At 35.5% G+C, this 16,863-nt stretch overlaps 1 long non-coding RNA gene across 1 annotated transcript; it reads right to left on the bottom strand.

The window, feature by feature from the left end:
• Positions 1-12,819: 12,819 nt before the first annotated feature.
• LOC126820804 (uncharacterized) lies at positions 12,820-13,442 on the bottom strand. Its single transcript, XR_007680149.2, has 2 exons — positions 13,341-13,442; positions 12,820-12,940 (listed from the first exon to the last, which is right to left on the bottom strand). It is a non-coding gene; the product is annotated as an uncharacterized LOC126820804 (long non-coding RNA).
• Between the last annotated feature and the right edge of the window lie 3,421 nt (positions 13,443-16,863).

The following is a 16,863-nucleotide window of genomic DNA, read 5'->3' as shown; positions in this document are numbered from 1 at the left end:
ATGGAGAAAACGCTTACTATATTATTATTATTAGTTTTTTTTATCGCTCCTGTAATCCCCTGACAAAAAAAATAGTCACTGTCGCGGGAGAATGGGAAACAACGTATCGTCAACACAAGAATTCAGTTCATTTTGAGGCTAATATTCAGTTATTATTTTCTTTTATGGTAGTCAAATCATGTTTATTACTAGGGAGACGAAGTTTGCTCAGAAGGTATGTTTTGCCTCCTGTTGTTTTCTTCTTTTTTTTAAAATTCAACTGTCTTTCTTTTACTTGACTAGATTAATAATCAGTAAATGAAAGAAAAGTAATTTACACAGGTCAAAATTCTGTGGAATACAATTACAGTTTATTATTGGGCGACGTTTAGTCAGAGAATCTTAAGTCCTTATCAAGCGAATGAAATAATTATAAAAATGATGGGGTATTATATGCACAATGCAACAAAACAACTTATTCGAAATACCCTTTTTCATTAGCCCAATAGGACGTTTTATTTTATGATCAGTAGTGGAATACCGCGTTTTATCAGTGAAATAAAAGTGTTATTCCACTGATTAGCAGTAGTCCATGTTGTTTTTACCTAAAATGATTGTAAAATCATAAAATAAATAGAACATTTGTCGTTTTGTCGTGAATAACATATTTTATTTCATCTCTAAGCAAGAAAACGTTTATATTTTCACTCATGCTACGCATTCGTGAAAATATAAGTTTTCTTGCTTCTCGATGAAATAAAATATGTTATTCTCTCTAAAGCAACAAATATCCTCTATATATTCGAAATAAACAGTATTATATTCCATAGAATGTATCCTGTTTTATCAAGGGGGGAGAGGCGAATGGTTAGCGCGTGCGCGTTGTATCATAAGGTGTGTCACTGAATCAGCTGACGTAGTTTCGATTTCCCGGTTGTACGTGACAAGGAGTAGAATTGCCTTTTCAACCTCGTGGGTTTTCTCCGGGTCCTCCGGTTTTCACCCACTGCCAAAGACCCCTACGTGCAAGCGAATTATTGACACACGTTATCACGTTAGTCGTCTGTTATCAAACAAACATAATCCACGTGAAGTATACAAAATTACAAACAGTATGCTAAAACCAAGAGAAGCAAAGGTTCTGCCATCGGTTCAAAATTATGCTAGCCTATCAGATCAATTTTCTGAATTTTTCCACGACAAAGTCTCCACCATTCGACAAGGACTCAGTGTAAATAAACCAACAAACATACTCACAGAGAAAAAGTTTGAAGGTTGCACACTTGAGAACTTTTGTCTAGCAACAGAAGATGAGATAAGAGAAACAATTCAGAAATCAGCCTCAAAGTCATGTTCCCTCGATCCTCTGCCAACATGGATACTAAAGAAGTCCGAAGTTGAGTTAATTCCAGTGATCACCCAAATCGTGAACACGTCTTTAGTAGGCGCGAAGTATGTGAAACGCTTAAAACAGCCCATGTGACACCCCTCATTGAAAAAATCAACCTTTGATCCTAATGTGCTAAAAAAAATTACCGACCTGTGTCGAATTTATCTTTCATTTCGAAAATTATTGAAAAAATTGTCCTTAATCGTTTTAAATATCATTCGTGTGAAAACAATCTCCAAGAAAATATTTAATCGGCATACAAAAAACGGCGCAGTACGGAATCCGCCTTACTTCGTGTTCACAATGATGTCGTATGCAGCTTGGATCGGAAGAAACCAGTGTCGCTAGTTTTATTGGACTTGAGTGCGGCATTTGATACGATAGATCAATCAATCCTACTCGGGAGACTTGAAACTCTCGATACGGTATATCCGGAGACGCACTGAAGTGGTTTGAGTCCTATCTGAGTGGAAGACAGCAGAGTATTGTTATTGACGCATCTCGATCAATGCCTAAAGTTTTTGATTTTGGTGTTCCCCAGGGATCCGTATTGGGACCGGTTTTGTTCACAGCATACACTGCACCAATTGGAGATATCATCCGTGAGATGGGTCTTAATTACCAACTCTATGCGGATGATACCCAGTTATATGTTGAACTTGATCCTTCACCAGATACCACTACATTAGATCTTGAAGTATGCATTGAACGAATTAGAATCTGGATGCGCTGCACTTTTTTGAAATTGAAAATATGATAATCGGAAATAAAAAGAACATTGACATCAACCATGTAATTATTCCTGTGTCAGGAATCTTGGTGTGTTCTTTGACTCGTCCTTCGTATATGAAAACCCATGTATCCAGACTGTGCAAAAAGGCGAACTTTCACTTGTATAACATTGGCAAAAATCGACCCTATATTGACCTTGATGCCACCAAAAGAATGGAACAAATTGCCTCTGGAAGTCCAAGATAGTCCAAACTAGGCTATATTTAAAGGAGCTAAATCGCTAACATTTGGGACCTAGAAATTCACAAAAGTGGGTCGCAACGCATATAATACTGTAATGTGAATGTATATAAACTAATTTACATTTAATGGTTTCCGTTTTTACTCCAATTTCAAATCATTTATGTTCGGCGAAATAAGTCAGCAATCTCAATCGAGTGCAAATTTCTAGCGTCTAGTTATTCTAGTCTACATAACTCCATTTGATTTGGTGCAATGTGTCTAGCCTCGTCCCTCGAGTCTCTCAATACAACTGGGGCTGAAGCGCATTATGGTACACGATTCGTGTACCAATGTTAAAAAAATTATTTTATCTTAAATATTGGATATCAGAAGCTCATCTTTTCCCGATAAGTTTACATCATCAATGTTGATTTAAATTGACCAATAATTCGTGTTTTCGATGTCGAAGATTTTGGGGGATTTTGAGTTACGGACTTAGGTCCTTTAAACGACGTCTTAAACCCCTGTTTTTTACCCAACCGTTTAAACTATAATTTAAAGGCTGAGTCAGTGAAGAATAAGTGTAACAATACCCAGGCAACTCTTCTGAAATATTTTAAATAGATCTACTGCTGTACATACATAATAAATATATATTATATATAATAATAATAATAAAGTTATAATATATATATATTATGTTTTCATGATGTGTTTTAACATTACATCTGTTATCAGTAATAAAGGACATGTCTATATAATTTAGCTAACACTATGCCTGTTTTTCTTTGAAATTGCCTTAAGCATGCTCAGTCAGTAATGAGACCAACTCACTATTAAGACCACATCTAGACAGTCCCACAGGTGGTCTTAATAGAGAGATTGCACTGTATAATATATAAAAGTGTGTTCTGTGTATTTCCAGTTCATATACTAGTAATTTAAAGATACATTATGTAAGATTTATATAAAGAGCTGGCCATTCTTACTATAATAGTTCGAAAATATATAGATAATGCAATATGAATTTATTGAAAATTTCATTCAAATTGCTCCATTGCGAACGAAGATATTAGCTTTTGGGGGTTTGACAAGATAAATGTGCATTAATTGCAACCACCGTACCGGTTGTTCGAAGCTTAACTCGCTTCACCATTTCTAAATTAAATCAAAATATGGCTGAACCGTTTTAATCTATTTAATATTGGAGATATCCTATGGCATCTAGAGCTAATTATGGTCTTGTAATGTTAATAAAAGTCTTATATAACATAGTTTATATAACATTTCACGCATAAAGAAAGACCTGCAATAGGCAGATTTATTTCTTGTCTAATGCAAGTTTCATAATAAACAGAATGAAACTGCAAAAGTTCCATGTGAAAATATGGCACCAAATACGTAACTGATACGATGTCACTTGAATCACATTGACGCCGGACTTGAAAAATCCGGAAGATTCTTCTCGGTCGGCGCAGACGGCTAAACTAACTCCGATCTGAGAAGAAAATCAGCAGACGAAGAATAGATGTATACGATACACAAGTACTTATATGTTGTTGCCACATTCATTGGTGAATAAAACCCCATAAATAAAATCATCTCCGACAAATTTTAATTTTAATAAGTAAAGTCAAAGGCAATAGTCGCTGATCGTCATAATTTGCAGTTTTCGGACAATATCTTGTTTTTTTAGTCCAGGTTAAAATGTTCCCAGATTGATTATAAAAGAAAACAATATCAAAATATCAACAGTAGATAATCTTCCGGCTTGTGTTTAATCAGATTAAAATGGGGCATTGGTTTGTTTTGAAAATATCCTGTTTATATCGCTGACAGAAGGCACCAACTGTTGATAAATTTTCATTTTATCACATCTTTGTAAATAGGGAACGGAATAGTGAACGATTTTAGGATTCATTGATATTCATGTTAGATAGTTATCTTCCACAATATGATGGTTGGAATAAGATTAAAAATTCAATATTCTTCAAATGACGACCAAAGAGATAAATACTAAAAATGGGTCGCTTTATTTCATTAACATTGCCGCTCCACCCCCACCTGCTACGTGTAAGATTCTAATAAACTCAAATATGTCTTTATTTATGCCCAACTCATTAAGAACATATCGGGGTTATTTATAGAATTAAGGTGTACCGACGAGTGGTGAAAAGGTAAGAATATTTGAACAATTACCAAGATGTGTTTAACAAACTTTAAACATTGTGGCCAACACTTTAAAACAATTGAAGGTAGTTTGTCACGGTATTGACACAGTGTCATGCAAACAAAAACCTCGAAAATACATAATGTCTTTAATTAAGACTTGTACCGTTTACCCTCACATGACGCAATACTATATCGCCATAATAGTCATGATTATATCAGATAATTTATCAGCAGAGTGTTATAATGCATTTTTTTTTTCACGAATACCATACTCAGCATCTGTTATCATAATATGACAAATGTGAATGAAAGAAATGGAGTTTAACGTCCTATTTTTCTGCACCGACCGAGATAACGAAGACGAGCACGCATTAAAGTGTACTATGAGGGAAATTTGCCTGGAAAACGGCGCTACGGGCTTCTCTTATTTGGAATTCCAATTACATTTTGTATCAAAGGTTCTTTTTACGGGCAAGCCAACGTGCACACGGGATCTCTATTTTTTACCATCCGATGGACTAGACACTCCTTGACCCCCCCCCCTCCCTCCCTCCTCCCCGGCCGACCTGCACCACTGGCAATTGAAAACCACGCTTGAAATAGTGATTTCTAACTTACGTTTATATCAAATTTTGTTTGTCTTTGAGTCGATCTAATTCCAAATTGCAGAAAGTACAACACGACACAACCGACAAGGTTTGTAATTACATAATTACTTGATTTAGGCTGAATGTATTTAGTATATGATGGGATAATAACCAAAAGATATTTAATTTCTGGGTTACAGCCAATTTTCCCGCAAGTTTTGCATTCCTTCCGTCTTAAAGCGGCATTAGAGTGGGTCTACTTTGGAAGTCTTAACCGCTTAGTTAAAACATAATTTCCTAGTTTGTGTCGGGTGGACGTTAAATCACATCTCTCTCTCTCTCTCTCTCTCTCTCTCTGGTGTAGAATCAGATAAAAGTGTTTAAATTTAGATTTTCTATCAAGTTAAGAGAACGGTTCCGTTACAACGATGAACCTTATAATATACGTTCTATCGAACCAAGACATTGCCACGTCCTGCTTCCTCTGTGATAGAAAGCGTTCAACAGAAATAATTTTTGGGGGGAAAAGAGACGAGAATTAAAATTAAAATAAATGGGGAAATCAATGTTCCTAAAGGTACAAGGATTGTTCAGCATATTTCATTACAACATGTTTTTTTTTAGTTTCAGGTTGCATTACACAGCAAGATATATTTTTAAGTTCTAAAAAAGTGTATGAGAATAATTTTATAAAATGAAAAAAAAAAAAAAAAATATATGTACCTGCTTGAGGATGGGTTAACAATTCAAATTTTATCCGTTGTTTGTTTTATTAAAAAGTTTGTTGATATACGCCATTTGCTTTTGTGTGCTTTATTTAAAGTTTTTGCCAGTATTTGTTTTTGAAATAGAATATGGCTTTTATCAACGAAAAATATGACTTTATGTCGAAGTTGAAAAGAACAATAAAATTCCGTATATTTAAACTTAAACTTGCGCATTCAAAAGGAAGAGTTTGTGTTTAGACTAAACCTCTGAAACATGTTATTTTGGTATAAAAAGACAGCAAATCAAACAAATGTATATTTGCTTATGCAGCAACATTTACTCAGTCTGCTAAATTAGTTTCAATATTAAATAACAGAATGATAATATGGCATTTGACCAAACACGAGCTCAACAAACAGCATATTTACTCCCTCCCCACCCCACTAATCAATGCCTTCCACTTTGCATCGTTAACTTACAGAAGTAAGATTTGACTATGAAATTAGTTCCATTTTCCGCGTCTTCATTAGCCCAGTCGGAGCAGAACAGTGGGATGTTAAACCCCATTTCATTTTAGTTCCAATTTCAGAAATCCAAATATGAGAGGCGCCGCACTTGAGGCAAATTTATGTATTTAGTTAGGACTATATTTTAGGCTTTTGTTCTGGGGTCACCTTCGGAACACATTATCCAAGTCCATCTCTAAAATACGAAATCCAAGTCAAAACTTTCGCACCTTTTAGGCATATAAGCAGAGTGTATGGGTCGTGCACGAGACAATACGTTGATATGGCTGTTCAAATAATCGTATATATTTTAATATTTCCACAGTTCAAATCGAAACTGGGGATTCAGATTTGTTCAGCTAAAATCATAACAGATCCCCAAGCTCTACTCATTTCGACATGCTTGGTCCTTGGACAATTGGGAATCGATTGCGGGACTTTGAGTTTTAATATATGACGACACAATTCAAAAATGGCCCCGACGCTCAGTTTCTGGTCCATATAGTACGTTCATACTTGTTAGTCTAATGGGCGATCTCTACAAGTTGCCCACCGAGAGCGTTTCCGGAAAAAAAGCGTCACGAGAGATAAGTCATGGAATTAATGCCTCCGGCTTGGCGAAGACCTGTAGTAATTACCATATAAAATGTGAACTGTTTGTAAAAGTTGTGTAAATAGACAGCCCAACCTATTTACTAAGACTGTGTAACGCCAATCTGTTATATTTATATCTAGTCTTATGAAGTGACAGATGTAAATAAACCACATTCCTTCAAAAAACATCACAGTTTTATATGAATATTTAGTTAATTTATGTTGCTTTAATATCATCATTGTCGTTTTTGGGCAAGTCTCCTCTTACAATTTAATCCGTGCAAGCAAATATGTAAGCCCGGGCGCCTCACTACTGAACGATCCCGGGTTTCTTCTTATGTAATGACCCTTTATAATTTCTCAAATCTGGCTCCTACAAAGTAGTTCCATAGCACAACCTGCAAATCTGACATGGTTAAGTTCTTTGGTTCATACCAAAAGACATTTTTCGCTATACACAGTGTCTGTAACTAGTTCTTTTATACCCAGGGCCCCAGGGCGTATTTGTCACCCCCCCCCCCCACGTTACCATAAAATTACTTGAACACCACATGCCATTGCAGAAATGACCATGTAAATGGTTCATCCATTAAATCTGTGATGGTTTAGAAAGGTGTGTGTGTGTGTGTGTGGGGGGGGGGGGGTCACGGTAATAAAATATATCTTGGAAGGTACTATCGGAAACGACCGCGTGATGATATCTTATTATCAGGGTGTTATCGCGTTCAGAATGCGGCGGCACCTTACACCCAGTATCGATGGCTCCATGAATTAGCCTAGCCGTTGGTGTCCATTTAACGAAGGTTGTCTGTTGTTTTTCGGGGTTTTATTTATTTATTAATTAATTTCATTTATTGAGTAAAGTTGTTACGTAACAATTTAAATTAGGTGGCAACTACTTTCGAACAGGGTCTAATTTGTCAAAGTATTGCCTGGGCGAATTTGAACTACTTCAGCAATCATTCTATTTTACTTTACTCACACAAATCTTTGGTTGTTAAATCTTCCACCTGTGCTTTTTTTTTTTTCAAAAAGAAGAACTTTTCTCTAAATCTGATCTAAAAGAAACACTATGTTGATCTACGGATTAATTAGCTTAATCAGATATTCTTTAATCTGTGTTTGCGTCTTTTATTTTGTCGTTTCCCAGATGCAAAAAGGTTCCAATGCACATTTTCAAATGCATTCACGAGGAAACACTGCAAATCCTTCCTATTGTCATGTAAAACGGCTTACAACAGAGTTTACTGATCCCATTGTCTTAATGCACATCTCAGCATAATATAAACAATTAACCCCATTCTTCCATTGACATACACTGAAACAAAACGGTGTCTTTTATTTGACTTTAGTCATCTTGTGAAGTTTTAGTTGGTAATCCCTTCTCCTCGACTGTAAAGGAAATTCTCACTTAAGTTTTCTGTGACATTATGTGCGTGGAGACCGTATCCTTAAACGAAGCGGATGTAAAATATCTGATTGAATAACAATTAAACGATAAAACCTTACGAAACTAACATGTGCGGTCACGTCTCAGAATATCTACCAGGAAAATTAGACTTTAAATTACCTATGTGTCCATCATTGCAAATACAGCAATTAAAGGGTAAAATACCATAAATAGAACTCGGTTTTCATAATTTTATCTCAATTTTAATTAGCCAGGGTATCAGAATAAAGTGAAATATATCAAAAATACTTTTATTAAAAACATTGTTGTAAATATGGCATTATTCGAACGCAGTGCAAATCATCTTTATTCAGATACTTTATGAAAATATATTTTATTTCCTTCACAGGAATACAACAGTTCTATAACATTATTCCAACCAATATTGAGCTTTTAGCAATGCCGTCCATTTATTACTGTACGTTAAAACAATTATATTCCTAAAATGATCTACATTCACATCATCCATCTCCTACCGAGTAGAAAATTATATACCAGTAATTCATCATGCACAATGATAATATAAATAGACTTTTCAATTTAAAGACTGGGATATAAATAGTATCACTATATTTGATTGAAAAAGCCACTCTTCAAGAGTTTATTCAATAGAGATAAAATCTGACACGTAGAATCGAATTAAATTCTTTTCATTTCTGTAAAGCATGTCGAAATACGTGGTATTAAAAAAGAAACAATACGTTTTTAGATACTGCAAATTAAATATGGCCTTCTTCAACTGTTGAAGCGAATTCAAATCAATTTTAAATTGAATACATCTCATCTTATATAAATAATTCTATACCCGAGTCACGTAAACAAACCTAATTAACAGATTATCATTAAAACCATATGAACATGTAAATTTGTAAGCTTAAAGATAACAATAAATACAAAATCTCATGCTTCAAACATTGCCCTTTAAATGGGACGCATGGTATAATATATTTGTTAAACATACATTATGTAAGAGCTAAATCTGCATATTGCAGATCTTTCTTTAGGTCTGAAATGTTACATAAACTATTAATTAGACATAAACATCAGAAGACCTTAATTAACACTCGATGCCATTTATGCGTTGGATTTTCACTGGATTTGAATCCGATCTGCAGCTCAACGCTCACTGATGATTAAATCCGAAAGTGGATAATCGAGACTATGTTTTTCATCGCACTAACTTTAGTAATAATGATCGAAGCTAGGCGTAAAATTCAATCGCTAATATCTCGGTTCAGAGTGGAGCAATTTGACTGACATTTTTCAGCATATTCCCTTTACATTATCTAGTTTTTAATTATTATAGTGACAACTGTCAGCTCTTTATCTAATCTTCCTTTAAAAATGAACAGGAAGCATTGAACGGCATTGCAATTTATAATTTAGCAATTGTGCTGGCCGATAAATCTGATGACTGAATAATGTGTGTTAATAAATATCAGTTAAAACTGTTCTGTTCTGTCTTTCTTCTTAAACATATCATCGAACATCAATGCCATATGTGCATATTTAATAACCATACTGCAATCAAATTGGTGGATATCAACAAAACTATGCGAGTCACGATAACAATGTCATGTGCGAAGCCTCACCCCCCCCCCCCCCACCCTGCAAAAAGTCCCCCTCCCCCTTGTGAAAAAATTGTCGACCATAAAAAAAACCTAAATATACAGTTCCCGCCCCGCCCCTCGTTGCTCTGCGCTAGTAAAGGACCTGATATGTTGCTTTTACGGTCATCTACCAAGCATTTCAAAGCCCAATTTATTGATAAAATATTAGACGATTTTGTTTCCTAAAAAAGTCATTATAATTAATTTATTGCTTTCTTGTATTCTGTATTTTATTAAATTTATGAAATTGATACAGAAATGCCGCTTATAATAATAATATTATGTCCACATCTCCATTCAACTGCGGAATAGGCAAAAATAATATTTATAATGACTAATCAAAACTAATATTAAAACAATCCAGATTCAATATGTAGTTTGTGCAAAATAAATATTTAAAAGTCAAGACTGCAGGTCGGTTATTCCATACGTCTGTAATTTCCAATGATGGAATTGCCCCTGGTGTATTTATACGAGTATAATATAAATATTGATTAACAAATATGACTTCTATTGTTTATTATTGTTTGCTATTATTTGTACAAAGGAATTTTATTAATTTTAACTAAGTTTATTTATGTGTAAAATATGGAAGCGTTTTACAAAGGGGGGGGGGGGGGCATTTTGGTTTTAAGAGTTAATTTGATCTATCAATCAAAATTAGTTTAAGAAACCATAAAAGATAAGAAATGGAGTAGGCCATTTTGAGACTAACATAATAAATTATCATATTATTTGAGTACGCATGACTATATCAAGGGGAACAATTTGCTCGGACAGTGGTGCTTTCGCCTACTCGTATTCGAATTCCAATTTTTATACAGACCCTTTTTAAATCACCTATTTCCTCTGTACTGTCATGGGGGCACGGTGGCTCAGTGAGTAAGACGTTGGCTCCCTAGCCTGGATTTCGCGGGTTCGCTTCCGGTGTTGACCGATTAAGTTTATCGGGATTTTTCGGCGGAGATTTTCCCTTGTCAGTAGTGCAAGATGGAGGGCCTGATAAGAACAGCTGTCTAGTCGTTCTGATCGGACGAAAAACCGAGGTCCCGTGGCAGTTCGAATTCGATATAAGAGTAGGCCGTAGCGCCGCTGTCCGGCTAATATTTAATTCCTAGCATACTGTATGACACATGCCTGTCTTCATTAGCCCAGTCGGAACAGAACAGCAGAACGTTAAACCCCTTACATTGCATTTCATTTCTGTATTCTCATACCTGTTTGTTTTGAGATAAAATATAGTACTGTTTAGAGTTGATCTGATGTGTTATTTCCATTAACGATTTGACAAACGATGTGGGATTAAACTTTTTAAGATTAAGCCGACTTAACGAATATTAGTTTCAATTTTGCAATGGCTTATTGTGTCGGCATTGCAACACAAAATCCGTTACATGTCAAGCAATATAGCTTCCATCCCACAAAACACACTGAATCGACAATTTTATTTTTGAACCAATTCAATCTAGTCATTTTAAAGTGTACAAATACAATGTTGTTGTTTTTTCAGTTTCCCCCAAGTTTACTTTTATGTTATTTGCCCTTGTGACCTGTACTTGTAAAACTAGTGACAGCTTATGTTATGTACTGTTGTATAGTTGGCACAAGAACCAAAGAAACTGGTCTAACTCGACAAAAACCTATTTCAGTTTGTATGTCCTTGTAATAATTCTCAGGTCATTGTCTGGGCAAAGTTTGGGTAGTAGCATACCAAAAGAATGTACTGGAATGTATATCGCGTTTGCTTTTCAAAAGGATTCCCCCATTCGTAAAGTTATTTCATTCGTTTGCATAGGCGTACGAGCTGGGGGGCTGGGGCCGCCCCCCCCCCCATTTTGGGCACCAAATGCTGTTGATATTTAAAAGAATATGCTGTTCTTGCAGTTTTATGTTCATCTCACTTAAAAACACCAACATATCAAGGTATTAAGGCCGACTTGACTTAAAACATGTTAAAGTGCTCATTTGGATGTTTCTATCTGTTTTTAAGAGTAGATGTTTTTTCTTAGATGGTTGACACAAACCACAGCTTGTAAAGCCGACCCTTACACTTGAAATATTTACTCTATAAGGGAATATCACCTTACCTAAAACACGCGTCAGTTTAGTAATGAAAAGCAACTCAAGAGCTACCGTCAACAAAAAGCAAGTAGCGATTAGCAAGATAAGGGCTTTCTTGACGGTAATTGTGCTTAGAACTGTCGCTAAATTGGATTCTTAATCTTTTGACAAAAATTTGGACATGTTTTATACTGACTCAGAAAGGAACTCGTGAAAAGATTAAAGAGTCCATTATACCCGCCTTCTATAGTTCAGTTGTTCTTCAGATAAAAGTAATTCCATTTTAACAGCCTGGTCCTTGAGTGGTCAACGAGTTAGTCTGTCACTCAAACGAATTTTGTATTGTGCGAGTGGTTGGCTCATCGACTGGCTCACTTATTCCACCAAAATCTGGGAGGGAGAGAGAGAGAGAGAGAGAGAGAGTCGACACGAACTAGGTCATTTCGAGACTAATATATGTTCAATTTAATTTCTTTAATTCGCTTCAGGCTCTTTATCACATACAAGCGGTGAATCAAAACCACACCACTTGGCTCAATGACAGACCTTGTGATCTAACGCGCACACGTTTAGCCATTCGGCCAACCAAACTCCCTACACTGGCATGGAAAAGTGTAAATTAAATAATAATTTGTAAATGAAAATAACCCTTATCATACACGTTTAGTTTGACACCCATATTGTACCCATAGAGCAGTCGTGGTTTACAAATACTGTATGTTTGTTATGTTTTGTAATAAATATAACTTGTTATTATTTGTAAGTTTCAAGATTTGAACAAATCACTGAGGAATATTAGAAAATAGTAATGGTTTTTAAATAATTTTATTCATCATCTTCTTCATCACTATCAGATGTTTCTCTTAATATTGTATTATGTCGAATATTTCTAGGACCATTAGTGCGTTTACCGTCATCTCCTCCACCACCTGAACAAAATAGAAAATAACTGTATATTACAGGTCTTCGTGAATGATCATCTAGATAGGAGTTCCTTGCAGAGTTATTCAAAGACTTCACATCGCGGTACACCATTAAAATATTATAAAGATGTACGATGCTGCCACCGTAGACAAGTCTACACGTTTGTTGGTTTGTTTTTTTAATTTTCCGGGTTTTGCATTGAGTTATCAATGAAGAAACAATACGTAATTCATAATTTTCCTGATCGCAAAAACAGAGTTATCTCCCCGTTTACGTTTAGTTGGGAAGCGATTTACCACACCACAGGCCTGACATCTGGATAAAAATGTTCATAATGTTATCAAACAGGTTTTGTGACTTTTACATTATCTTCTTTGTATGGGCAAATTAGAAGTATGAACTTACGATTTTCTCTCTCAATTAAAAGAGTGCGAGGAATAATAACTTTAGCATGTCTCTGCCATCTTACTTTTGGTTCCTTTAACACAGGTTGGTGGCAACCTAAAATGGCGCTATACATTACGTTGAATTGCGTGAGTTGAAAAGCAAGAGGAATCTTGCGCATGACTTTGAACTCATCCAATGTGTTACCCTTCAATACTCGTACTCTAAATTCTTCAGCATAAATAACCTTCGAAATGAGGAACAGGTTCCTGGTGTGGAAATTGTTGACTAATGAAATAAACATAAATAAATAGGGTGGAAATATTTTGAAGCAAGTGATATAAGCGGGCTTTAAACCCCAGTGTACCAACAACGATTTTTCAAACTCCAATTTAACAAGAGTTTCTTTAGATAAAATTTTGACACCATCTTGGGCACGATGTTCATGGAGGTGTAATCAAAAACAAATTTACATGGCCATAACTTAGGTTAAGAATTTAATATTTTTGAATAATAAATATGCTTTTAAAGACTACAATAAGGTGGCATAACAATTTTGAGTACCCATTCCTGATGATAATAGATGAAGATAATCATAAATAATTAATGATGCATTATTGCAGGCTTTTTGTCTGGCTTCAGATGTTATGTAAATTATTATTTAGACATGTTTGTTTTATTCACATGGCAATCCCATAATCAACTCTTTTAGAGTGGATTAGGCAAAGTGCGCCATATATTTTGTTGCTCGTCAAGAAGCCACTCGCGAAGATTGTCGATTGAAGGACTGAAGGACTGAAATCGAGACTATTTAGGCTATTTCATGTCAAAACGTCAAACATTCATCCCTTCGCACAGAAATAATATAATTTGACTGAAATGTTTAATATCGAAATCTTACATTATGTATCTTTCAACTGACAGAAACAAATTCGCCATGGAGATAGAATCCGAACACCAATTAGTGTTCTTAGGTGTACTAGTGAAAAGTTAAGATATTAAAATCAACAGCACCGTATACAGGAGCCTAATCGTATAGTCTAGATAATAATGATAATGTCAAACGTAACACACCACAAATAGAAGGAGAAATACATCACTTCAAATCAGGGTTTACCAAACTCAACCATTACTAATCCCAACAGACAGAAGTATCACCTCCAACAATATTACCAACCAGAGGTGCGAACTCGAGAATTGAATCGGCCTGATTATGTTTTGTACCCTTTTCGATTTTTTGAGAATTTTAAAGCCCCGCTTTCCGTTATTTGGGTAAAAACAAAATGAGAATGACAAGGCATATCTATTGTTGTTTGAATACAGAGTGTGAAAAATATTTCGCGTGGATATAAAATTGTCTCTAAATAAACTAAGTGCATGTACTGTGTCTGGGTTGTTTTGTGATAAAGGGGAAAGCACTCTGTTTAGGTTTGTCGGTTTGATTTTTACGAGTTGAATTTTGTTGAATCCTCACACCCACCGTAAGCTCGCACATTGTGCGAATACGTTAGAGAATTAAGAGTGGGGGACTACTCTTACTGACCTATTAAAATTAAAGCATATCACTGGTGTGAAAAGCCACAGAAATGTAAATCAAATAAGTTGGCATGTCGAAAAAAGACCGCGAATAACACAGAACCTACTGTTTATGTGCTGTTATTTATTCGCTTATATATAGTCGGAAAAAAAATATTATCGATTTGATAATACAACTATATACAATGACATCGTGCATGTTCAAATGGGATTGTAGCCTATGCAAAGTTTGAGACAAATAGCCTATATCTAGGCCTCCGCCGTCAATATACAAGCCGGGCAAATGTTTTTAGCGGTTTTCAATCAGGCTAACGACTGCCTGTGAAAAATATCTTACTTTCTTGGCGACAGTGACATAAGACATATGAAGTAAATATGTAAATTATAAAAAAAAAAAAGGTTTTTACTTACAAAACGGTGTAATATCAATCATTATATCGCCGTCATTTGGTAAATGAGATATCTGATACATCGATAAACCGATTATTCGAACTGCAGCCGTTTTATTTCCAACATTACCAAAGACAATGGTATCTTTAGGGAGTCGTTTGTTGACTCTCTCTGGGCGAGTTAATTTAACTCCCTCTAAACTACTTACATCAGATCTGATCATCTCTTGTAACATGTTAACCGCGACTAGTTCGTGAGATCTACGTAGAATCCAGTCTAATATATTGCTTCTTTTCTCTAAAATAACGGCATTTAATTCAAATCTGTTGGCTTCATCTAAATGCGGTACTACGATGAGTTCGTCCCCTTAAAAACAATAATTTATTTATAAAAAATTCCATTTTTTGGATAATATCTAATACACACTAAACTGTACATTTAACATTTACAGATACATTATGTCAATCTGTTTCACGGAGTATTACGAAAGCCTTCTAATATCTCTGTAAAAAATGACTGCCTTCGACACGACATGGCGTCATATCACGCAGCGTCAATCATTGGCTCAATGGCGCTTGCATTGTTTACATAAGACTTACTGATTCGAGCAGAATGGCGTCTTTTACTCCTTTTAATACCCATTTACACTAAAACAGGAAATATTTCTACCTACAAATGCTTCAAACCTCTTTATTTATTTTTCTAATACATAAAAAAATGTTTTAGAATTTTAAAATTTGTGGGAGGACAAAAGTTAATAGTTGTTGCTCAGTGATTGTCGCGGCCTAGCGAATATTCACTGCGGATCAGTGTGACATTATGTAAGATTTAGAAAAGAGCTGACCATTCTTGCTATTATAGTTCAAAAATAGATAAATGAAATATTGAAAATGTCATTCAAATTACTTCATTCTGATTCTGAGCCATGCTATATCACCGTTTGTTGTTTTGACAAGATGTGTGCATTGTGGTAACCAGGGCGAACCGTTCTAATTTAGTTAAAATCTCTACTATCCGATGCCATCTAGAGTTGATTATGGTCTTGTTTTGTTAATAAATGTTCAATTAATAGTTTATATAACATTTCAGGCCTAAAGAAAGACATGAAATAGACAGATTTAGCTCTTGCATAATGTGCACGTAATGCGACATACTCACTTTGTATGGTAGCTGATTGGTATCATGTCGTGATGTCGTGGTGTCGCCCATCATAAGGCGATAACTGGACAACCCGACATCACGACTTTTTAACCCGAGACAAACAACAAACCGTCATCACGACAAGCGACATTACGACATTACGGGTTGTCGTGGTGTCGTGATATCGGGTTGTCGTGGTGTTGGGTTATCGCCCATATTCCTCTGAATACTATGATTATTAGTTCCCCGGGATTTTGCAGCGTGGTTTCTCCCTGTCGATAGTGTAGGACAAATAGGGTCTGGCAACGTACAGTGTCTAGTTGTGTAGATTAGATGGGACAAAAACAAGCTCCTGTGAATATACACATTGGCGTGCACATAAAAGAATCCTTCACAGTTGAATTTCGATGATGTCGTGAGGTCTTGTTGTCAGGTTGTTGCCTTATGAAGGGCGACACCGCGACACCACGACATCACG

The sequence above is a fragment of the Patella vulgata genome, chromosome 5 (assembly GCF_932274485.2).
Source record: "Patella vulgata chromosome 5, xgPatVulg1.2, whole genome shotgun sequence".
Lineage (NCBI taxonomy): Eukaryota > Metazoa > Mollusca > Gastropoda > Patellidae > Patella > Patella vulgata.
This window is presented reverse-complemented; position numbering and strand designations above follow the sequence as displayed.